The 26,977-nt window shown below is 41.8% G+C and overlaps 1 protein-coding gene across 1 annotated transcript in view; it reads right to left on the reverse strand.

Annotated features, from left to right (window-relative positions):
• LOC137184524 (chemokine-like protein TAFA-2) overlaps positions 1–22,299 on the reverse strand; it is a 72,678-nt gene extending 50,379 nt beyond the window's left edge. The window contains exon 1 of the mRNA XM_067592288.1: positions 21,747–22,299. The gene's annotated coding sequence lies outside the window, so the exon portion shown is untranslated. The remainder of the gene's footprint in view (positions 1–21,746) is intronic.
• Positions 22,300–26,977: the final 4,678 nt, after the last annotated feature.

Raw genomic sequence — 26,977 nt, forward strand, 5'->3', positions numbered from 1 at the left:
TGCAGCACACAAAGCTTTTGTCTCTCCTCCCCACATCATTCCTCCTTGCATCCCTATTTCAACTCACTGCTTGGTGCACATAACTTATGCATGCTGTTTTCATACAGGTTGCCATGTTTTGGTTTGTGCTTTTGTGTATGTCCATTGTGTGTGTGTGTGTGTGTGTGTGTGTGTGTGTGTGTGTGTGTGTGTATGTTGTGTTTGCAACTAGCAATCGTAGATAGCAGCAGAGCAGTAATGGTGTATAACTCATCCTAATGATGCAACAGTAAAAGCAGCAGGTAAGGTCAATACGAGAGGATGTGACAGAGGGTGAACCGCCAAACACACACACACACACATGAACACACACGGACAGACTTATGAATAAATGAATCCCACACGAACACACACACACACACCTCCAGGCCCATAAACATGTGCCCTGCCCATCTCTATATCACTCCCCATCCACTGTCTCCCATTATTTTTTCTCCTGTTATTTTTCTTCTTCTCTTCCCTCCACCCTTCACCCACCCCTCCTCCCCTCCATCTCTCATGGTAATATTGTTGGAGGTCAGCCGACACCCTGAGGAGAACAGCTGATGAATGGATCTATGATCACTGGCTGTAATTACAGTGTCAAATGAACTGTTGGCTGTCCACTATGTGCAGGTTGGGTGTGCACATGTGTGTGTGTGTTCCTTCCTAATGTGCAAGTCAGCTCCCCACAGATGCAGTTGCAATATCAGCATACACAACAACAGATGGGCTCCGGTTACACACACATGCATGCAAAACCTCTGTCTCATGTATCATTTATCATAGTAGGAAGTAACGAAAAATAACAGCATGTCCCATTAGAATATTTTTAACCGTATGTGCTGTTCGTGTGCAGCAACGGAGCTTCTGTCTTCATCCTAATTATAACATAAGTGTACAGACTCATGACACAAGCAGGTTAGTATCTAAACACGTAACCATAATGCATCTTGTCATAGCAAATTCAACTCAGCAGGAACCGCTTAACAGTGCCAATAAGTCTGGCAGATGTGTAGCTTTTGGCACACACACACACCAGAATTCCCATCACAAGTTATGCCAACAGATCAGGGTGAGCTATTGACTTTTACACACATCCACTGCACCAGACATAATAATGGAGAGCTGAAGCCACTGGGGCAGGCAGATCAGCAGCTGGGCTGGCAAGAATCAGAGGCAGACAGACGGACAAGCAGAGACTTTCGTTTTTCCGGAGGGCGAAGTTGTTTCTCTTTTTGTTCTGTCTCACTCTCGGAGAGAAAGAAAGAAAGAAAGAAAGAAAGAAAACAGTCAAACAAGATGCTCTTGAAACTGAGCCAATATACTCTCAGCATTGTTGAATTAACATTTATTTACATAAGTCAAAGCTTAGGTCTCAGACTAATGTATGGCTTTTATCCACTAATAGAGGGTCTTTCTTGAACTTGCTGCCGGTACGTGTGTGGTTTGACTGTTTCTGCATCTGAGTTTGTGAGTGATTCTGTTTTCCACATCCTGTTAATCTGGGCAGACATTTTCCCTCACTGTCAATGTAAATTGAGTAAATAATTTATACTGCTTGGCCTCATGCACCCATGTGCCTGCAAGACCAACACACACTCAGATATCCACATGCCAGCATCTGTTTCCATGGATGCATCATATGCACAAGAAGACATTTTCGCCATGGCAAGGCACCACCTAATCCAATTCAGAGCTACATCTAGAGGAAGAGTAAACATGGATACACATTCCTGTCACGTGTGTGTACGCGTGAGTATGTGTCTGCATGTGTATGCATCTGTATGTGTGTGTCAGAAAGAGAGACAGACAGAGAGAGAGTGTATGTGTGTGCGTGTCTGGTTGGTATTCCAGGGTGGCTTGTGGTGAGTGTGGTTTCCCACAGTTCTTATCAGAGTTGTGATCACAGAAAACTGGTCTCCTCAAATAGAACACATCCCTCCCTCGCACTATCAGGGACACACACAAAGACACACGCACACTCATGCACAAACACAAGGACAGACAGACACGCAGCCATCGCTGTGTTTTTGTTTGTGATTCCCTTCCTTGAGTCTAATTCAATCCTAAACTTATAACCCGACGCCGAAACACTCGTGCAACCAAGAACATGAATGCAATTTGGAACAATCTGAGGTGAGTGTGTCTATCTTATGAATATATAAGAGTTTTTTCCTTTGGAAGACCTGCTCAGAACCGGCAGAGGTGTTCAGCCTGGGGATGGATAAAACAATTGCTGGCTTAGAAAAACTGAAAACAAAGAGAAAAAAAAATGCTGCAGCAAATACAAAGTACCAAGGAAAAGAGGACATGTAATATTCAGTGGGAAAAGTAAAGAGGTCGACATTTTGAGGATTGGTTGCTGGGGTAAAGGTGGGGTGAAAAAAAAAAAGCAAATGGCTGCCAGGATGTACATGAGTTTGCCTCTTTCACCCTGCAGTTTCATTCCTGAGATGCAAACACTCTTTGTGTGTGCTCCCTTTTTATCAAGAAACGGTCTAATTGACAAGCCAGTGATGTAGTGTAGTAACTCAAAGTACATAAGCTGTGTACTCACATTAAAGCAACTCAGCACTTCAGTAGCAGTGAGGCAGATCTGCATGCTGATATGCTGAGGAATGCATCGCACACAGCAGCAGTTCATGCAGAGGTAAAAAAGTGACTAGAAAAATACTTAGATAAGAAGAATCTTGTTCAAAATCTGGCTTTGCTTCACTCTGGGAAATATGTCCTAGTTAGCACCCTAGTGTACACACACAGACACTGCTAATGAACAGGCTGCTTTCTCACTTGGGATTTCTCTCCTTATATGTGTCTTTCTCTCTACCTTTACCACATCCCTCCCTCCTTCTGCCTTCCCATGACAGCTCCTTCTCTCCAGGGTTTAGATATTTGACGTGTGTCACTCAGACCTGCAAGTTGTGAACCCACACACACACCCTTGTATGTAAATAACACCCAGAATGACAAAGCACCTTTCCCCGAAACAAGAAAACACAAATATAATGAAATAGTAATGACATACTCCTTGTGCTCTCTCTCTCTCTCTCTCTCACACACACACACACACACACCTGTGATCTGAGCTAGTCCTCAGTCAGTGAATACAGGAGCACAAGTCACTATGACACCTCTCGTAAGTGGCACCTCTGCATTAGCAAATTGGGCGAACAAATAAATCTATAATTCTCAAACATCACAGGCTATTTGTAATGCGTCAACCCCTCCGATCCGTAATGTATTCATGTTATTCATCTTCACGCTTGCCATACACAACCCCTCTTATTCCAATACTTGTTTTCACATCCTTTTAATCAAATTTGCATGGATTAATTTTCAGAATGTTTAAACCATTGAGTCTCTTGCCTATAGATAGCTCGGCAATCCGTTTGAAGACTGAGAGATACACTTCATAGTTTAACGTTGTATTGTGTGATATGTGTGGTAATTGAAGCAACTAGTTATTTCCCTGCTTTTGTTGCGGGTCACAGTAATGTTTCATCAAAGACTTACAGCTGTGAGCCTCAGTGTCAAACAGCCCCACATTTTGAGGCAGACTTCAAACAGTTCATTTTTAGTCAGTCGTATTAGCCGTTTTACTCTGAGGCGGAAGGCAATGGTTTGTTCAAGCCAGGTCGAAAAACCTTTGAAAATTATCTGGTGCATGCAGTTGTGTCACAGAAATAGAGAAAAGGGAGGAAGAGAAATGGAAGGAGAGAATGGATCATCATTGCTGGTGTCAGTTAACAGGAAACACAAAGTAAAAACATGAGCCAACGTGGCCGTCTGAAACCACTTCTTAAACTGAATCTCTAACATGGAGAATCATGTGATATATAAAAGAGAGAATGATTTTTACCACCCATGGCTCTGCTTGCGGGACTTTGCAGGATCTCGTAGGTCACTGTGGTCATTTTCAAAAAGAGAGCCATGTCGTAAAAATAAGTCACGTTCAATGCATGGCAGAGTATACAACAGAAACCTTAAAAATATGATGTCCCCCTACCTTCAAAGCAGTCTGGCAGTCCAACCATGTAATAAATGCTTTGACACTATCTCCAAATTCACTGCAAGGTAGTGCCAGTAGGTGTTATGTTGCTTCAGTATAGTTACCTTGTGAGACAGCTGGATTCGCAAGATTCAAGGATTCAAGGAAGTTTTATTGTCATTCCAGATCATGTTGGTACATGAAGGGAATGAAATTAGGTACTCAGGTCCCGGATCATGACATCACAAGATCACGCGAGAATCCATCTTGTCAGGCTTCAAGTTATGCGCTTATAGGACCAATCAGCGTCCTATGAGATTTCTCGCATGATCGTGTGATCTTGCGAATCCAGCTGCGTCGCACGGTAAGACGGTGACAGACAGATGGTTCATCCAATCACCTGCCAAGTATTTTTTGAAAGTGCTTGTCCTTTTCCAAATAGTTTCCATTGACAACTTCTCAGATGGTTCTGTGTAATAAACAATCTGGCGCATCAGGTTATCAGTATAGGTCAAGACCTCTAAAGATATCAAACTTTCAAGTTTTTCAGTTTTTGGAGTGTTAAGATGCGGTCACATTTCATTTCAGGTCAACAAATATTCGCTCCATTTCCCATTCACTGTGCTTGTGTATTATTTTTTCAAGACAATTTGTAACAGTCTGGGAGTTACTTTGGTAATATATAATAAAAACTGAGTGGGTAGCAGAAGTTGAGAGCTTTTCTGAATTTTCAGGCTCAGAGTGCGAGGCACTGGCTATTTCCTGGAAGCAGTACATATAGCTGCAGAACAGGCACATAACAAACTCCCCCCAGAAAAACAGAAGTAGAAAAGACTTGTTTATTTATTTTGTTATCAGCATTATTGCAAGGGTCTAATGATCAAATCCTGCCCATTTGTTTTCATTTGCATAGACTTTCACCAAAATAGTGAGTGTGCTCTGCCCATAGAGCATGCATACTATGCATTCAACCAGATTAAAAACTTTGGTATACTGTGAAATACAGAGGGAGTTATCTGGCAGTAATTATTCAGCATTGTGTGAACTCGTTTGGCAAGAGCTTGAATGTAACGGACGTTCATTTATGCGTAAAAGTTCTGCACTGCAGGTTTAAATAACACCCTAAGTATTGTGTTTGTGTACTTGTGCCCAAGACCCATGTTAGACACCGAAAGGTATTCCACATGGTTCCAATAAATTATAGTGTTGCATTTGCCCCCTCACTGGTTTTACTATCTAGCAGCTGCAGTTAGCTGTAGGGTGCTATCTCACAGACAAAACTACATCAAACATAATAGCAGACAAACAATTAAGTGATCAAGGAGATATAAAAATTACAAGTTTGGAAAGTCATGCAGCACTAATGCAAACTACTAGATGCAGTTTAGAGGCTTTTTACACAGCTGTCAAGAGTTTGTGGGCGCGTGTGTGCGTGGGTGGGTCCATAATTACACCTGATTCCTGTTGAGCTTTTCCAGAACTACACACATACACATACAGCGCAAGCATGCACAACCATACACACCACTTGATTATGCCTGATTACAGACTGCTGTCTTCAGGGTGTGACAGCAATTTAGATGTACAACTCCGCGCACACACCAACCCTCCAGCAGCACACCCCCTTCAGCACACACACACACACACACAGCCAGTGTCCCACCGCCGCTGACAACATATTGCCAAAATAAACAGCATCAGCCCTGTCAACACAGAGATCTCTCACCGCGTGCAAGAGAGACTCAGACACACACCTGGTTGTCACACACACATAGACAAACATAAATCCACACATACACACTCTATAAACACATTTGGCAATCAGAGATGTGCAGAGACACACACAGCAGGGAGAAGGGGATCAGCAGGGTATTGATACAAACACACATGAATACACCTGCTCTCTCTCACTTTCGCTCTGTCTCTCTCTCTCTCTCACTCACACACACACACACTCTACCCCTGACAGAGATACAGACTGTTACTGACAGGCTGGAGGACAAGTGATTTCCTGGCAGCCATCGTCTCCTTGCCTCTTAATCCAAGCTGTGTGAGGTGGGTGGTGTTGACATCTGAGACCAGTGTATGGGATCTTCTCATATCTGACCTTTAACACAGCCAGACCGGAGCAGGTAAAGGTCTACAGCTCCCCAGTGACTTGCATAGGTTTGATACTGCACACACAACAGCAAAAGCAAGAGACAGAGAGAGAGAGAGAGAGCACACTGGAACAAACGGAGAGTCCTTGCTACAAAGGGAAATATGTTCCTTCCTCTTTCCTTTCAAGATCACTCATTCAGATTCAGATTTTTCTCAATAGAGATTTGTGCCCATGAGACGACATTAGCAAAAGCTTGAAATGGTATGACACTTTCTGAGTATCAGTGTATTCACTGGACTATTCTGTCTACTTCTTCTGGCTTCTCTGAAAATGTAGCTAGTGAAGCTACAAAATACTCATCATAAGAAATAGTTTAGCTACAGAATCTCTACACTTTTGTTGAAAGTATAAAGCTTCACTCACATTGACCAAAGGCATGGTTAAGGTAAGGTCAAGCAAATATTCCATCAATTTTTCCTTAACCATAACTATAAATTAACCAAACTGTATTTGCCATTTGTGGATATTGAGTAGAAATGAATCATTTTAAAATCTTTCACACTGAACATTTTAAAACATGACTGAACATTAACCAGGATTTTGCCAAATTCTCCAATATCATCCCGTCCTGTCTGGTTACCGGATTGAAATAAGACATCTTCTAGTTTGGGAAAGTTGCTTTGACGTTGCATGGCAACATGATGAGTGTTAATCATCAGGCAGCCCCACCAGACAATCTCCCACATTCACATTTCTCTCCAGCCAAGAGAGGAGAGATAAGGCCAGGCTTTGACCTGACTCCCATACCCTTGACACCTGCCATGCGGGTCAATCAGCCAGGGGTGCAACGTCTGTCAGGGCCAGGGTGAGCCGGGTAACTGGTTACCAAGCAGTTTAATCTCCAACAGATTCCCACCACCTGGATTTACTGGCATCATACCAGGCCCTGCAGCCCTCCAATCTGGCAACTCCTACTGTCATATTACAAAGGGTTCAACAGGCACTCAACTGGAAATGGGTGGAGGGACTCATGAATGGGTGTATGCTTGGCCGTGCAGCCTATTTTTGAACCTCCAACTCTTAAAGAAAATAGTTTGAACACATCTACTGCATTCTCTGATAAGTCCTGCTGTGTGCTGGGTACAGTTGGCGCCATGGGTGGCCTGCAGGCTATACTGCTGCACCAGTGTATGTGAATACATGAATGTTTTGCCTCAGGGGAGGATTTGCTCTTGGGTCTTTGATTACCACTTCGCAGTCAGGCTTTTCAAAATGACACAATTCTTAGATTCCCCTTCAGCAATATAGCATGTAGCTCGTGGTTAAATCCCCCATCTGTTGGATGAGGACTTAGCATTTTGACTTGGCTGTTCTTGTCTTTGTTGTGAGCGTTTGCTGCACAATTGTTTTATGTCTTTGAATGGGGTGTGAGATTAACCATTTATGGCTTTACTGTGAAAGGAGGCTGGTGAAAAGAAAAGAGACGCTTTTCTTGGTTTTGTGGAATAGTAAAGATGATCACATTTCGTATTGCCAGTAATTTAGAAGTGTAACTGGCTGCACTGGGTTGCATAAGAAACTGGAATCTGTGACAAAATTTGGACACAGCAGCTTCATTTCTCTATCCTCCAAATCCTTTGCTCAGCACATTATCAGCCTTTGTACACATATGAAAAAACCAAAGATATGCACACAGACACGCACTCTTCTTCCATTCCCCAACACCCACACAGAGATACAGTACACACGTCACTTTGCAGGAGATTTAACTAAAGGCTGAATCTGTACTCTTTAGAAACTTGTGTGTGTCTATATGCATGTCAACACTTCACATTTCTGCTAACACAAGAAGCAACGCTGCATGCAGTCGAGCAAACAGATAACATGAATTCATCAAATAAGCTGCATCTGTTGAGTTGCTGTAAGAACAAAGAAAAATCAAATCAAGCTCCTGTCAACACACTGAGACACACGCATGCACAAAAGAGCAGGGATATTACATAGGACTGCAATTAATCACCAGTTTCATTATTGATCAACCTACTTATTTTTTAATTAATCAAATAATTATTTACTGTTAAAAACAAAGACAAATGCCCATTACCAGAGTTACCAGTGAACCCAATTTAAAGTTGTAAATTAAATTATCCTAGCCCAACAACCAATACCCCCAAAGGCATTCAACTTATAATGATATGAAACAGAGAAAACGAAACAAATCTTTACATTTCGGAAGCCAAAACCAAAACAATTTTTGTTTTTTTATGATTTTTTCCTAACATAACTAACTAACTAACTAAATAGATGATTAAATATTCCATTAACATCTCACCGAATTGAATTAAACTAAATCGAGTCGATTTAAATTAAGACACAGAGTGTGGTGCAGAAACAGGAGAAACACGCTTTCACCTCTCAGACCCTGAAGGAATAACACAAACCGCACCGCCTGATCTAGTCACACTTCTGTTTTCCCACTGTATTATGTATCCCTCATTTGAGGGACTAATAATAGTCCACACTGTTCTATGTAATCACGCTTATAAAGTGCAGTAAGAGAAAATAATTTCACCTACATACATCTCCGCTCTGCTTATATTTCATGATCTTATTAAGCAGAAAAAGTTAAGAGACACAGGCACCAAACACTCACTCACCAACAAAAAAAAAAGCATCTCTATGACTCAGCATTATTACACAGAGAAGCAAATGAAGAGGTTATATTTGCATGGCACAAGTCCACCACTTGAAAGCAAACGGATAGAGTCAGAGAAACGGAGGACCCAGACTGAAATAGATGAGTGTAAGACAAGAAAAGAAGCCAAGAGGCACGGAGTCATGTAGAGAGAAAGACAGACAGACAGAGAGACACAGAGGAAGAGAGAGGAATGGTTAGTAGGTGGGGACCTTGAAAAGCTTTTGTTCTCCGAACATGGAGGGTTAGTGAGACAGCAATTGGCAGTTGGTTCAAAGCAACAGACTCTGAATCAATCTTTTACAGCTTGTCCAAACAGACTCACACAGACACATACACATACACACAATAGCAACCACAAATAACCAGACACTTTGTAGTAGACCTGTGTTGTGGAACAAAAGCTTTTCACTTCCTATGCATACAGTCTGAAGGATAGAGAGTCTGTCTTGATACTGAGACTCTGTGTGTATGAAAGTGTGTGCTAGTGTGTGGCCAAAGCTGTGTTTCTTTAATGAGCTCGGTTTACACACTTCGTTAATTGGCTGGCACAGCAAAGGACTGTCCAACATCTACAGACCAGTCTGCCACACACACACACACACACACACACACACACACACACATATACACACACACACTCACATCTCCATTTCACTATGCTTATTTATTCATGTATTAGTTAGTTTGTTCCACTAGGTTCACTTGCAGGCTGCTGTAGTAATTGCCACTATATTCTCTGCATTGATTTCCACTCCGACTGCAATGCTCTGTGCCACGCATGCACACACACCTACACGCATGCATGCACAGTCGCCCTGGAAGCGCCACTTCTTTGCAAATCTGCCTTCACAGGAAACAAAGCAAGTGCAAATTGTATTCTCAGTCAATTTATCTATCTATTTATCCATTTACCTGTATCTTCCAAACATGCATTCACTCCTGGTAACAAAGAGACAGGTGAGACAGCAGGGACTGCAAGTGTTCTAATTAAAGTATCTGGGAGTTGAAGAGAGAGCCCAGCTTTCTTTCAGCACACCCCTCATCACACTGGCTGTAAAAATAGCATCAACCCCACAATCCCAGGCAATCTTCTGTCTGCTTTCAGCTCAGGACTTGTTTCTAGTGAGCAATAGGAGGTACAGTGGAGAGATTTTGTGCTGCTGCTGCACAACAAATACAGAACAGCCAGACTCAGTCTGCATAGGCATTCTGTTCTAGCAGGATGTGATAGCCCATTCCGGCTGGACTCTGTGTGTGTGTGTGTGTGTGTGTGCGTGTGTGTGTGTGAGAGAGAGAGAGAGCCATGCTAAACATGATTACAGATGGGAATGGTGTATATTTGTGTGTGTCTGTGTGATGTGTGTGGTGTGTGTGTGCGGATATGTGGGCAGGCAGGACAGGAGGTCTGCAGGGAGAGATAACTGCTCAAATCTGTCCTCTCCTTCTCACTCACACCCTTCTGCTCAGACCTCTAAAAGCTTACCCCTAGGCTTACCCTGCACGCACACACCCACACACACATATACTTACACACAGGAGCCTCACATCAACCCTATCCCCAACTCCCATTTCAAGCCTTCACAGTTCTCCCAAGTCCAAAGTAGTTGCGGTTAATTTGAGAGAGTCGAGGAAAAAGACGGATGGACAACAAGTGCATTAGAACAGCTCTGTCCAGCCACGGTTATAATCTATTAATGAGATGCAAGACACAAGTTCATACATGCATGCGTGTATACAGTATGCACATATGCACTCAGTTGCACTAGCAAGCACACACACATTCAAGAGAAGAAGAGAGAGAGTTGGAGAGGGGTTTAATATTTAAACAGGATGCTTTAAAGTTGAAATTGAATTAGGGTGGCACTGGGAGATGCTAAGAGTTCCCTTTAAAAAAACTAAAACCTTCTGCATTCTGCAGATATTTATACTGCATGAAACTCAGAGGGAAACCACACAATGCTTCCGTCACAAATCTCCATCTTTTGTTTATCCTCTGTCTGCTCGCTTTCGGGCATTCCTTTTTGTTTTTTTTAGGCAGCTGTTCTTCTTTCGCAGCGACCCATTGCCCTCCGCTCACCTCTCTCTCCCCATGAATAAACAACTCTGCGTCAGATGGATTTTCCCTACACCATGCCTCATTGCATTATCTCCTCTTTTACAAACACCTTTGGGGGTCGTGCCATGTCAAGGAGATTCTTAAGATCACCATCCACATGCAGAGAAGTCTCAACTGTGAACAAATCTCTCTCCCACCTCTGCCCTGGAGAGGTAACCAGAGGGCAGCACTGTCATCATCATGTGGGTGGCCAGAACTCTGAGAATGACACATTCACAGCAAGAAATGGTTGTGATCTGATGAACTGCTGTGATGCATACCAAGTGGTTTGCAATGACCACTGGTAAAGTCTTTATTTCCCTTATTTTCCAAATAAGGAGTGCAGGGTGTTGCCTTTCACGCTCTGGAAACACACACCACTACCTTGGACCAAAGCAAACACCAGCTTGCTGGCAACACCAACCGGTGCACACTTGGAATAACATTAGCTACTTCAGCTAAACTGTGCTAACGGAGCAGGTATCGTTGTCAAATAACATTAAAGTTACCGAAATATTGCATGACAGCATCCTGTTAGGGTCTTGTTAGTGTAACACCTTCACCACAAACACAGTAGGACTGTGTGTTTGGAGAGACATCACTGTTTATTCTTTAAACAAAAGCTCCAAAAGTCAGTCAGAGAGTCCAGGAGAGCAGCAGGTGAGCGAGTTGTCAATCACGGCAGACATCAAAGCCTACTATAAATTTATTAACAGGGAAATTATTTCCAAAATTACCACCAGTACATTTATGACTTAGTATTTCTAGCAAGAGAAGTTGACACTTTCTGAATTGGAGTCAGTTGGAGCATCTAGCGGCTGTCGGTGGCATTGCACTTCATGGTGTTTCCGCAGGCGCTTCAGCCTCAAGCCATGGTAGTTGCTGCTTGCTTCCTAGCTGCACATCATTCCTGCAGCACCACAGACAGCTCCCTCAGAGGAGAAGTCAGCGAGTTGCGTTGCACTGATCAGCACCACAGACAGCTCCCCAGTCTAGCAGTCCTGACACTGGACAGCAATTCTCAAATAGGGGTCCAAGGACCTTTAGAGGCCTTTTTAGTATAGTCAGGGGTATGCAGATTGTGCAGAGTATTCAACTCAGTCAGACACTAATGCCTCCAGCATACAACATGGATGGTAAATCTTATCTGATGTCTCACCTTATAAAAAATCACTATCACCTCCTCCATTACCACCTTTCCAGTTGAGGAAATTCAAGAAAGATTAATGAGCCTATCCAACAGGATTAAAGTGTAAAACAAGTATACAGGACAGTACATGGCATACTCATGGTGATGAGATTTAAAAACTTTATTGTCATACTCTTAACTCTGACTCTCTCGCTAATCCACTGCTGTAATCTCTTTTATGTAAAATGTATATCACAGTCATCAACTTTTATGTTGCTCAAAAAGTCAAAATGAAATCAGGGATCTTTAATAGATTGTAGATGATGATACATGAAATAAAAATATAACTTTGCTACTGTTTAAATTTACACAATATGACTGACATGCTAAATAAGTCAAATCCAAGGTATTCCTATGTGGCATAAGAGGAGAAAACATGTAGTAAACATATTGACAAAATAATTGTCAATGTAATTCCTTGTGACTGAAGGCCCATAAAGCCAGTGGCATCACAAATTAAGGTCCTCTTTGTGCCCTTCTCTGCCACAGCTGCAGCCTGGGAGAGGACACAAGGCCGACTCAGCCTCATCACATAAAGGCAGGCGGAATGCTAATAAAGTTGGATTCAATCAAATTGAAAGCAGTCTTTTGGTAATTCATGGCTTTAAAATTAGAATTCTTGTTCTGCATTCAGAGCCTCTCTCTGTCTCTCCCACACAGCCCAAGTCTTATCCTACCTCGAACTGAAAGAATGCTGTGTTATCTACTGACAAGAAGGACGTGCGAGGCATTTTTTTTGCCTTTAATCATACAAAAGCGTAAACACTTAAAAACATTTTTTTTCTTTTTTTTTCTTTTTTTTTAACTGTAACACAATCTTTGGTGCTAAATGGACACTGCACTCCCATTGTTCCATTTCCTAGATAGCATCTTTTTGCAGTCACTGCTGCTTTTTCCTAACGCCATTTGTTGATTAAGTCTTGTTTTCTGTAGGCACTGACACGTATCTTTTTTTCTCTTCAGCTTTGGGGGCTATCATGAGTCCAGCTCAGCAACATGTTCCTGTAATGAACAACTGCTGCATTGTTATCTGTCCACCACATTTCTTTTTTCTCCAGAAATGACCAAACCAACAGCTAGATCGCTGTTGTGTTGTTTCAGTCAGATACAGAGGGCATTAAAACTGCTGTTTTTATTTATATGAAAATGTTGAGGATTAAAACTTAAAACCTGCCCAAACACCGCTGACGCTGTTTGTGTGCGTGCACATGAGTACGGCTATAGTTTTCTCCCTGTATGTGCCCTCAGAGTGCTGTGGCTAATGGCAGTGTCATAATATTAGTCATATTAGGAGGGGATTAGTAACAGAAACCGTCTTAAGGATGTGATCCCTGGGAGGGGGTGCCAGATATTGCTTGTATTACTGTCAGCCCTGTCTCGCACACACACTGGGAGCCTAGCAGCCTCGCCTGCTTTCCTCAATAGGATCTGTAGAGAAACATGACATACTGAAGCGCACCACCTACTGTAGCTCATTCCCCTCTTCCACTGTGTTTTTGTATCTCATCTATTGAAGTGCTGGTGTGAAACATGTCTCGTAGAAAAACAGAAATGCTCTAGCTGTGTTGGAAGGTGAAGCATACGGATTAGGAGAAGCAGTCCTATGCACTCTCAAGCTTCTTAACAAGGTGTTCCCTCTTACCCGGGGAGGCCGTGTCATTTATGGTGTGACAAAGTGACAAATTGGTTGGTGGCTCAAGCAAGCACATATACGATACAGTATGCTCCTGAATATGTGGTGTTGATATGTGGACATAAAAGTATTCATTTCTGATTTTCTGTCATTTATATACCTTTATAATGTCGGTTCTCTACATTAAACATGGTCAAACTTCCAAAACATGAGGTGAACATATGTAAAAATGCTCCCTGAAAGTCAAAACCCAGGGCTTCAGCCTGCTCTGAACCTTCATTTGCAAGGCTACATGGTTGTTTCATGGGCTGTTCGCATTGTCCAGATCAGGCTTGAATATGTACAGAAGTTGACATTTTGAGTAAAGAACGAAAAGACTGCTATTGTTTGCTTACATAGCCTACAGAGCCAGCGGATGTCTGACAGGGGGCTGCTTCCGGGAGCTGGCCAATCAGAACAGAGTGGGCTCCTCGGTAGGGAGGCCTTAAAGAGACAGTAGCAAAAAGTTTCAGACAGAAGCTGAACTGAGGGCCTGTGTAAAGGTCCAGTATAAGATAAATAAGGAGTTTTTTAAATCATTCAAACATATTTGAGCTCAGAAAAAAAAAATATGGACCTGGTAATGTGTGTGATATGTCCCCTTTAAAATATGTGTGTGTTCCTCTATCACCTTTTTCATCTCTAACAACAATGAGCTTCAGCTTCTTGTAAACCTCAAACACACCACAACCACCCGCAAAACTGCACTAATTACTGTTGTGTTTGTGCTCAAACATAAGAATCTACAGTCTATAAAGCTCCATAATGCATAATTGCATAATTAGGTATAATTGTGTGTGCTGTGAGCTTGCCTGACAACCTAATGAGGCAGCCATAAAATAGCTAAGGGTTCCACTTACAAGAACATAATCAAAGACTACAAGATAAAAGGGCATACACAGACAAACACAGGCAGGCGGTAGGACAGGCCCAGAGCTACACACAGGCAAAAAAAAGAAAAGAAATTATTAAAGGAAAGAAAAGACAGAGTGAGTTAGTGAGTTTACTGCTCTCATTATACTCTGTCAACAGTCTGCCATGACTGTGAGTGTGTCTGCGGTTCCTATGTCACAGCCTTTGGGACGTCATTTGCTCCCTACCTTTCCTTACTCTTCATCATTGCCAGAGGAATGACCAAGCCAAGCTCCAATCAGACTCACACAGGCCTCAAGAGAGCAGAGATAGGACACACACCGACAGACACACACAACACACACAAATACACACGAGGCCAGGCCTAATTATGCTGGGCTAATGACCACAGTGATTGCTGTCTAGTTGTTGTTGATGAAGAAAGCTGCCGCAGCCGGAGGGTTGTATGTGTGGTGTAGCTCTGACTTCTGGCTAACAGCTCCTCTTTGCCATCAGCCATAATGAGTCAGCCCTGACACCGCCAAAGCTACAGTGTCTGTGTTGGTCCGTTTATAACCGCTGCTGAATGTGATACCACCTCCCAGCCCACACAATGGTGGAGAGTCCTGTCACTGCACACTCATTAGCAGAAGCTAAAGCTGAGCTAAAATCAACTAATCAAATTGCTTTCTTAACAAGTTGCAACATGTCACAGCAAGTTGGGTGCTACAGTAGCAGCAACCATAGTTGCAGCTCACTTACACACCATCAATTTACCTGCCATGGCATCCTCCACAATCTAATGTTTCTGATCAGTGAGCCTGTAGCTTTTACAGTTCTGCAACACAACACTGGTGTCAATCGCACCATTGATTACGAGGCAAATCATTTGCTTTCCATTCAGAGTAAAACATGGCTTTACCTAGTAACACTACACTATGCAATTTATTGATATTTAGGATGGTTTCCAAATATTCTGAGCTCAATCGAGGTAGAAAATAGAACATGTCCAGGCAGGGGGAAAAGGTCAAATCCAGCCTACATCAGGATGTAGTAGTGAGTGAAGAGACAATGGTGTAGAGAAACTACACAGCAAGGCCGTAATGCAGTTTATGTTATAGTTCTCATTTTGTTACATTAATTACTTATTTTCAACTATTCTTCTTTTATTATAGCATACTTTTCTGAAAAATTCAGAATTGTTATAATCATAAATCTTGTACAAAATGCTCTGGAAATACTTGATTACAGTTGTGCCAGTAAGGTAAGTCTGAACATAGAGGAGTTCAGTACATGCACAAACAAATCTTAGACAGTACTGAATCATCACTGTTACTGACCAGATCACTAGCTTTTAGCAGCTCTTCTTACTGGTTGTCAGCACTGTTGTCAGCTGTGTGATTCACAGAACGTTACTTTGTCGTTAAAAGATTACTGGAAGACCGTGAAAGTCACATAAACAGTCATGATGTGGTAACTGTTGCTAATAGTTGGCTGCTGAACCTTCTTAACAGACTTAGTTTTAAACCAGCAACAGACTGGTCACGTCACGGCAGTGTGAGGAGTGATGAGTTCACTTAATGTTGTAAATACTGAAGTGCATTTACAGTGATGTGTTTGCTTAGCTTAGAAGAAAAGCTACATCAGTGACTACAAATCTTTGAACTAAACTGGACAACATGAAGAAAAATCAGCAAAGTGATGTTTGATTTGCACCAATACTTGAATTTAAGAGAGAAAAATGTGAGAGAGCACAGGAGAGTTTGGTCAAGAGAGAGATGAGATTAACAGTGTAAATGAAGGGAAACATAGAGTCACTGATGAGGGTGATGGATGGCTTTCGACTCAAATACATGGCAGTTCATCACTCACCTCAGACAAAAACACACACACACACACACATTTTCTTACACTGCATATTCTCACACACACTCACTCATGCTCTCTCACATTATTAACCTTCTGCACATCCACTTACTGTACGGTGTTTTGCACAAGTCATTCAGCATTATACTGCAATCACATCTATAGCCTTGGAAAACACTCATGTATACATGCACACACAAACACACACACACACACACACACACACACCCCATTGCCCTATCACATACCCTCATTAGTCAAAGAGGGAGAGCACTGCCACATAGTATTCCCTTGTCATCTCTGTCTGTCTCTCTGTTATTGTCATTATTATCTAATAGCTATTGCTTATTATTTTCAGTAAATTGATGAATCTTGTAGAGAATTGCTACAAAATGTCAGAAAATAACAGTCACAGATTAACAGACTTGTATGTGATGTTCTAAAATGTCTTGTTTTTGTGACCAATAGTAAAAAATAATCCCCAAGTAAAGCAACCAGCAAAGGTTTGGTATTTAAACTTGATGAATGACTAATTACTTTAATATAATTTAATGATTTTATAATTGTCAATTACTATATACCAGTATATATAAAATGCTATATAGTTATATAAAAGTAGAGTAAACAGAAAAAGCAGCAAATCCTCACATATGAGAAGCTGAATAACCAGAAAATATTTGGCATGTTTGTTTGTTAAATTATTTAAAAGATTAATTGATTATCAAAATTATTGGCATTCATTTTCTTTTGATCTACTAGTTGATTAATCCAGGGCTGCAACTAAAGATTATTTTCATTATCATTTAATCTGTTGATTATTTTCTTGATTCATCGATCAGTGTAAAACCCCAAAATATTCATATTTCATATTATGTATGACACCAAAAAGCAGCAAGACACATGGCAGGATTCACCCTCTACGGGGCCCCTGGGCAAAAGTTTGTTGTTGGGCCCCTAGAGCTGAAACTGATAGATGATTTATCAATTAGTCAAGTTACAGAAAATTAATTGGCAACAACTTTGATAACCGATTAATCATTCAAGTCATTTTTCATTCATTCATTCATGTTATATTGCAAAAATTGTCAAAATTCACTAAAGCCACCTCCTCAAATGTAAATATTTGATAGTTTTCCCAGTTTGACATGATAGTAAACTCACCATCATTTGGGTTTTCAACTGTTGGTCACAAAACAAGTCATCTGTTAACTTGGGCTTCAGGGAATAATCAATCACTGTTTTCTGACTTTTTATACACTGAATAATCAATTGATTATTAGAGAAAATAATTGTCAGACCTACTGATAATGAAAATAATTGTTGGTTGCTGCATTACAGTACTGCTATGATGGAATAATTGTACCTTACCCTCAGTTTGATAAAACACAACAACAACAAATTAATGCAGTATAAACTAAAACAATTAGTCAAAATCTAGTCCCTCTTCAAGAGCAGGACCACAAGATGAAGGATAGAGGACCTGTCATAGTTGATATTGTACTTCAGTGCTGCAAATTTAAGTTACGTAATTATTGAAACTACGAAGACACAAATAAAATGGAGCAAACCTGAAACATGGAAACAATTGAGGTTTGGAATTTTTGCTACAAAAAAGGACAAACCATTAGTCGATTATCACAGTTGTAGTAGTTGACGATTAATTTTCCATCTAATCGACAGAATCAATTATTTTCTCTCATTTGGATTAACCAACTTTTAGTGTTACACTCCTCTGGCAGAGACAAAGACAGTCACGCTTCATGTTTTCCTCCCGTGCAACTTTCCCCTTTCTCCTCACCCTTTGGTCTTCACCCCTTCTTTGCTCTGTAGTCATGGGAAACAGTGTGTGGGGCACCGAGGTGCTGGGTAAACAGTGGCTCTGCAAAGTGCTTTTTCCCGGGGTGTGTATACCTGGGTAATAGAGGCAGTAATGGAGTTTGTTCAGGCTAAGGTAATCCTGGAGCTGTGAGCGCAGCATCTGCTGCTGTTTCTCTCTGACGCTGCTCTGTTCCACAGCAGGTACTGATGCTGTTGTAGCTGTCACTGTTACTGTCTCACACAAGCCATTTGGGAGCAAAGAAATGTGTGTGTGTGTGTGTGTGTGTGTGTGTGTGTGTGTGTGTTTGTGTAAGAGAATGTGTATTTTCTGAAAAAGAAAAAAAAAGTGTGTATTTCATAAAATATATGCGTGTGTATTGTGTATGTGTCAGATAAATGAGATTCTGCTGAAAGATGTGTGTCTGTGGGGGAGGGTCTGGTGTCTGGATGTGTGCATGTTTGGTGGAACAAGTCTGGGTCTGTGTGTGTGTGTGTGTGTGTGTGTGTATGTGTGTGTAGAAAGAATCTAAAAAATATATGTGTTTGGATGTTATAGTTCACCTTTGGGAGGTGGGATAAGAACGGGGCTGGCGGCTAGGAATGAATTTACAGGGCCCGATCTCCCAGAAACAATTTCTTTATGTGGGTTACACACATTTAGAGTGGCTACTCGTCCCCCCTGGGCCTCAGCACACCACACACAGCTACAGGAGATGGCCAATGAAATACAGAACACCTTTTATAGGACACATGCTTTTTATTTATTTTTATTTATCCCCTGTAGCTTTCTCTTTTTTCCCCTCTGCTTCTCTCTCTCTCTCTCTCTCTCTCTCTCTCTCTCTCTCTTTCAGTTGAGGTCTTCATCTCTCTCATTCCTTGTCCTTTTTTCACTTCTCTCCTTTTCTCTTCTCATCATGCACAGCTACAGGAGGTGGCAAATAAAAAAGAGATCACCTTTTTATAGGACACATACTGTACTTGTCATTTCTGCTGGTTGCTCTCTTTGTCTTTGTCTCTTTCTCTCTCTTTCTTGCTCACTCACTCTCACTCTCTCTCTCTCTTTCTCTCTCTCTCTCTCTCTGGACTTTAACATTAGTCCCATGGCCCAGAGGGCTTATTGCTAGAAGAAGAGGATAAAGGAAGTAAGTGAGAAATGTGCAGGGAGAAGGGAGAGAGTGTGCTAAAATTGTACTGGGAGACATAAAGAAGTATTTTTGATTGTGTGTGTGTGTGTGTGTGTGTGTGTGTGTGTGTACTGCTGCTTTATAAAAAGATACCAATAATGTCATTATCTCATGCTGATTTTTATTCCTATTCTTCCCTCTTCATGGCCTAATGTTTCCTCTTTTGTCAGTGTCCCTCTCTCCTCGCTGTTTAATCTATCCATCTATGAAAAATATGTTCCAGGAAGTTAGATACAGCCTAAACATCTGCAGACGCCACGCAAAAGCAAAGATCTGTAGAGTAATCTGTGCAGAAAGTGTTTATTGAATAAACTGGTGATGTTATATTTCACAACGGTATTCATCTGCCTGTGGCCACATTAAAAATACATACATCCACTTCTTGGAGCAACTAATCAGTGACCACATATTTGTTTCTCTCAATCTATTCCCGTATCTGCAACATCCAATCTTCCTGCTTGCTCCACTCTCCACCTCCCTGCATCTCTCTCTCTCTCTCCTGTCAATCGCGTCTCACTGTCAGCTCCCTTCCTCCTTATTTTGTAACTTCCTCACTCTGTTTCTCTGCCCCGTCTCCTCTCTGTTCTTCACACAGGCTTGTGAAAACAGAGGGAGGGTGAGAGACAGATGGAGCGGGAGGATATCAAAGATATATTCACAGTTGGAATGACCATCTTTGTTTAAATCAAACCAGCTTGCGGAGCTTTATAAACAGCTCAAGGTCATGATAAAACCATCATGGGCCACAAATGAACATGATCAGGAGATGCAAATGTTACTTGTCACCTTTCTCATTGTCTGTTAACACATCCAGAGCTAAAAAAGCAGCCACTAACACCCCCAACACCTTGCAGCCTCTACTCTGCCACCGAACTAAGTCACCAATAAAGATGATCATATATGAATCGCCATTTACACAAGGTGATCCATGCTGCGCAAATAACGCCCGCAGATGTGCCACTGCTATCAGGGTGATGAGTTTTTCTATATGCTCAACTCACATATTCACAATTTTAATCTTTTCATGTTCCCTTCATCTAAAGAATATAAACCACTGTTGAGTGCAACTATTTCTAAATGGCAGACAAGTAGCAGTGCGTCACAGCGAAGGGAAACATTCGTTATCTGGTCTTTCCCTGTGAAATAAGGTGACAACTAGGGCCCGACTGATACTGGATTTTAGCGCCGATGCCAATACCAATATTAGAAAGTAAAATAATTCTAATATATATCGGCTGATAACCTTATATATACAGAACACATATATATAAACGCCCATTTTTTGCAAAGATCCCTTGAATATGGTTATGAAACACTTTTGACAAGGATATATAATGGAGGCATGATATTTTACAGTTTAACAATAAACATTATTGTATAAAATGACATCAGTGCACTGAAACAGTAAACTTCACTGGGAATTTAATTATTATAAATAACTGTAGATAAAAAAAACAGAACAAAAAACATATGTAGTATATATTAAGAAAAAGGATCAAATATACATAAAATGCTGCCTATGTAACTTCAAAAAATAAAAAATATATATCGGCACATATCGGATAACATATACGCTGATACCGATGTATCTGTAATAGGCCAATATCAGCCGATAATATCGGCTGACCGATATATCGGTCGGGATCTAGATACTAAAGCATTTAGCACCTCTGGAGATACCAGAGCTCCCAAAATCAATCAACACGAGGCAAGACAGCTGTTTGCCACCGCTGAACACCAGCTCTGCCTAAAGCGCACTGAACCCTGCGCCATATGCCCATATATACGCACAACTAAGACCTGCGGTGTGTGTGTGTTTGAGAGAGAGAGAGAGAGAGAGAGAGAGAGAGAGAGAGAGAGAGAGAGAGAGAGAGAGAAGCACATATAGGCTGTGCAACACTTGAAACAACCGCAATCATTTGTCTTTGCTCTAAAACCACAACCGTGATAAATAAAACTAATAGGCTACCGTATCAGAGCAGGCTGATGGGATATTCCCATGAGCAATCTTTTTGCATAACTGTCATGCCTTCATAAAACCAAATCTTTGTCTATTCCCTTGAATCAAACAGATGAAGAGTAATCCATTCTGTGCGGAAATGGTTTTCAAAGACGAGATAACCAGCAGCCCGTTATACAATCATTAATTTACTTTTGTCTTTATCACGCACACTTTTCATACAGTTAACAAAAAGCGCATTATACCCATGATGTGCACCAGGATGTTCTGTGCAGGTGTAAAAGCTATCCAGAGATCCATACCTGTTGGTATGTCGGTGTGGTCTTGTTCTGTTAGCCCAGCAGGTAGACTTCTCTCCTCATAGCCGCTCCGTTATCCGAGACGGAGGAGAGGCTCGCATCCCCTTCCTAACACCGTCAAAACGGCTCCTCTCTCACACCGGCCGCTCAGGTTCCACTGGAGCGGAAAAGTTATACCATACCATCCACCTCCGGACCCGGGCAGTAGAGAAACGGAGCCGGTGGCAGATGTGACCTCCTGTGATAAAAACCAGCAAGAAAAAGGTCCTCTGAAAGTTCCGCTCTTCTCCTCCTCTTCTGCACAGGAAACTTAGTTATTTGGCCATACCGACATGGAGGAAACATCCAACTTAACTCCCCCTCATCAGGCTTTTTTTTTTTTGTTGTTGTTGTTGTCCTTTCTTTATCCTCTTTAATGGAGGTGATGAGAAAGTAGCCCTGCGTGGCGGGACAGAGGTGCGATGCTGTCGGGGAGTCAGGCAGACTGTTGTTGCGCTCCTGTCTGTCCGCCTGGAAGACGAAGAGCGCTGCTTGACTGTCAGCTCCGAAGTGGAGCAGCGCTCCCCAGCGGCCCGATGAGGGATCAGCTGACTAGAGAGGCGCATGCAATAAATGTAAATGATACCGTACAGTAATGTGAAGAAGGCTGTATGGACTGTGCCAGGACCTGTTGGATATATGATATTAGTCTTCTCTTGTCAGCCTAGACTGGCAGACAAATAGAGAATAAATGTATCAACACAGACACACAGGCAGGCAGGCACTAACATCACTAACATACACACACACACACACACAACTCAAGATGCGTCAGCAATGCCTCTCAAGGGGCTGGATGCTGGACACTGAAAAAGTCTGAAATGTTTGTGTCACTTCAAGAAGGACAAAACAATATTGGCTCTCACACTCTTTCCCCCCCTCTATCTCTCAACCCCCCCGCTCTATATCTCTCTCTCTGGACTGTGTGAAGTTCAAATTAAATTGAACTCACTTTAGCTGAGCTATGGGCATTTCCCAGTAGACTACACCAACACGGAGGGGTGATCGACACCATGCCCAACCAAACTGACCTGAGTGTGTGCGTGTGTGTGTGTGTGTGTGTGGTCCCGGTCTCTCCACTGCATGAAATGACCTGAGCTGCCCAAAGAAGTTTACTCACAACAAATGACTTTGTCCAGACTCAGTCACTCTGGCCAGTGCAGTTCATTTAAGGAAGCAGCCCTGCAGGCTCCAGGGGTGTAACAATGTTTGACTGTGCATGTATATGTGTGTGTGTGTGTTTGTGTGTGTGTCTGTGTGTGCATGCATGGGGCGTGTGCAGTTTTCTCCTCTGGTGGCAAGAGAAACAGATCGACAGCAGTAGGTATTAAGGTCACAGAAGCCAGGCAGTGGAGAAACTTGGTCTAAAAAACACTACACACACACAAACACACAGCCTAGTCAATGAAACAAAGTACAGCTGAAGTTCCAGCAGTGTGTGTGTATAGTATATATAGGAGTCAGCATACAAGTGTCAGAGTTTTTGTGTGTGTGCTTGTGTGTGTGTGAGATGTAATCGAGGTGATGATGTATGGTTGCACACATGGATGACAGGGTAATTGATCCATAGTGGGGGTGTGATTGTGCGCGTGTGCATGTGAGGAGGCCCAGTGCCAGTCATATATCATTTCACCCAGTGAGCTAATCTGTTACTCTGACAAAGAGTTCAGATTACTGATCTCTCCTCTGCTTTCTGTCCTCCTTCAGCCTTCAACACTCCTCTCCTCTCTTTTTTCACCTTTTGCCTACCTCTGTGTTTGCATTTTTCATCTTCTGATCCATTCATATCATCTTCTTAATAAACCAAAGCATACTCCTTCTCTCTCTCTCTCTCTCTCTCTCTCTCTCTCTCTCTTTCTCTCTCTCTCTCTCTCTCTCTCTCTCTCTGTCTCTCTCTCTCTCTCCCTCCCTCTTTCTCTCTCTCTCTCTCTCTCTCTCTCTCTCTCTCACAGGTGAATCATGGGTAACCTAGCCATGGGATTTGTCTTCTGCATCGCTCTCTTGCAGCACACTTGAACTCAGTGTGTGGACAGCAAGATAACAAGTAGACACACACACATGTAAAGGTCCCAGGGCCTTTTGGAAGCCCTCAAAACTAAACCTCATTCCTTTGGGATGTGTGGCTTTTGCACACAAACATCCTCACCCACACATTTGGACACACACATACACACTCCAGTTGGTGGCCTCCCAATGCCACAGCGAGGGATTTAAAATGTGCCAATCAGAGACTCTGGTGCATTTCTGTCACGGAAAAGATAGTCAATTCCCATAGAGAGAAGCTTTTCAGACCACATGACAGCCTCAAAGAAGCATGTTGTGTGTACATTGAGTAGCACACACACACAACCACAGCCACATGGACTTATGAATAGAGCAGATCAGAATAGTCTAATCACATTCATTTGTCAGACATTTCTTTTAGTCGCTGGACTGAACGATAAATCAGCTCAACAAAATAGCTGAAATGGAGACAAATGCTGCTGGACCATGAGATAATCCTTACGAACATGAGGAGTTTGCCACATGGCTCATATTCATAATAATCAGAGCTATTAATGAGCGTGGACAATGTACCATGTGGCAGCTGTTACATGAAAACCTCATCATGAAAAGGTTTTAAACGACAAGGCTGCCATTCCATGTCTTTATTGTCCACAAATCCCATGAAAAAACACAATACTCCTCCACAAGACTCCTCCAGCCTGTCTGTGGCACTCCTTCCCACTGAGGACGTACATCTTTAAAAACAAGTGTATATACATTCATTTTTTTTTAAAGTTTAAAGCAGCTATAATCAATATTTTCCATAATAAACTGAATCAAATGACAATATGTAATGTCAGAGGTGTGGCTTGTAGTGATGAACCTACAGAAAATTATCACCTGAATCTGCAGCTTCCCTCAGCTTTACGGAGCTTAATGGTAAATTTCAGCTCATTGTTTAGCTGTCTGGCTGGTTCACTCTTAGTGTCGTTTTCAATCACAGTAGGCAGCTGTTTTTAGAGAAAAATCTCTAAAACCTGACTATACACAACCTGCTCAGCACCAAACTGCAAACAGACACATTTAGCAACTAGCTGGTGAACACAGTGTGACATTTAGCAGCTAAATAGCCAGATGTTCCCTTCAAGAGATGGTAAAACAGCTAAAGGGGAGTTAATATTAGACTTATATTCTGGAAAAGAAATACGGTTCCAAATGAATGATGATGTTGCTCTGTAAGTGCTTGATGTGTAAATAAGCAACAGTTTGCTAACAAGTTCAACACATCAACTTAAAAGTTGGTAATAGTCAGTGTTGTGTTCACAAGTGGCCAAAAACAGTTAATGCAGGTTTAAGTAATTTCCCATAAACAGCTGGGCACTTTGTTAGAGACTATTTTCAGCCACAGATTTGGTACACTAGTGAGTATTTATTAGGGGTGTGTCCGAGTACAAAAACGTTATTCAGCAAAGCATATAATGGGTCTTTTACAAATATTTGTTCCATGCAAATATTTTTTAAAAATTCTTTCCGGGAAGAAAAAAAAACCCGTCCACCAGCGGGTCTCAATGAGGGGAGTCACATCCACCTGCTACATGACAAACATTTACTTATTTGAACATCACTCTAGGAGTTGGGGGTGTTCCCCAGAGATAAAGCCGAGCTACTGACACACATGAAGTGCCCCCAAGGGACTCTCCATAACCTTTTGTTCCCCTTCTTCTTTCCACAAAGGTAGGTAGAGGTCTGTCTGCCATGAGGTGATGAGAAAAGTTTTAGCTCAGTAGTCAGCGTAGTGGTCTATGATCTGGGAGACTCCAGTTCGAGACCCAGTGTGGGGACCTCCTTCATAAGGTAGTTTATTCATGAACACTTATTGTAACACTTTAATTTTCTAAAATTAAAAGTGTAATAAAAACAAAAACAGGATTTTTAAGCCTCTTTCCACTTTTATGCAAATACAAATACAAATATTTTTGCTGCCTCAACAAATACAGATACAAATACTGGGCTCTCTGCACATCCCTACTATTTACAGCAGCCAGACAGTGTGTGTGGTATCAAACTAAAATACAGTGCCCATGATCTTCACATTGAAGGAGCATGTTAGTATCGCTTCATCCATACTTTACCATGGCTGCCACCTGTTACAACATATTCTAACTCACATCACAAAACTTTCCCAGTACAATTCTGTGTAACATTTAATTTCATGTAAAACATCAAAGTAAAGATGAAGGCTGCAGCATAACGTGAGCACATGTGCATGTTTCAAAGCCTTTGCCAGATGACTCTTATTATCAATACCATGTGGCACAAGAGTGCTGAGCACATCACTATGGAATACACACACACACACACACACACACGCACACACATTGTCTTCTGTGTTGCACTGGCAGGCAGTAATACCAGTATTAGCATATGAAAGCAAGCAGCTGGAAGGTGTAGCTGTCACTGTTGTTGTTGTTGTTGCTTGTGTTATCCATTTGGACGGCAGATCCTCTGTTCTTGCTATCCCCTCGTCTTACTAACGTTCACTGTTGCACTACCTCCTATCTTTCTGTGTGTCAGTCATGCTCCTTTTTTTCTGACTATATGACTGATCACATCCCTCGGGGAACGTAAGGGACATACAGTACAGTATGTATAAAGAGTGGACACTCATTACAGACAGATCTGACAAATATGGTGTAAACAGGCTTTGCTTTGTATATTTTGTGTAATCTTTCTGTCACAATACTGACTTTCAGGAAATCCCAAAAGTTATTTCCTAAAAGTTTTTCCCTCTAATCTAGAAATTGGTGCGTTCATTTATTAAATTGAAACTGCTGAAGAAATCATTTTTTACTTGAGCAGCGATTCCTCAGAACCCCCGAATAATGCGAGTTACGGTGTAAAAAAGAAGTTACAGTAGATCACTTATCACAGGCTGTAAGTTGAGTTGAAAGACAGAGCTGCCCTCAGCAAAGAACACTTTATCTCAGATAACAGCAGGGTGCAACCTACCGACTCAACACTCTCTTCTCGTGTCTGTTTCTCTGTCTCTCTCTTTCACTCAAAGATGTAAATGTTCAAACGGACTAATTCCTTCAAAGCAACGATGAGCATGAAAGACCAGTCTCCGCCCTCATTGCTAATTGATGGCCTTGCATCTCAGCATGAAAGCTAGATGAGCCTTGCTTGAGACTCTCATTAGTGGTAACTAC

The sequence above is a fragment of the Thunnus thynnus genome, chromosome 6, assembly GCF_963924715.1.
Source record: "Thunnus thynnus chromosome 6, fThuThy2.1, whole genome shotgun sequence".
Classification (NCBI taxonomy): Eukaryota; Metazoa; Chordata; class Actinopteri; order Scombriformes; family Scombridae; genus Thunnus; species Thunnus thynnus.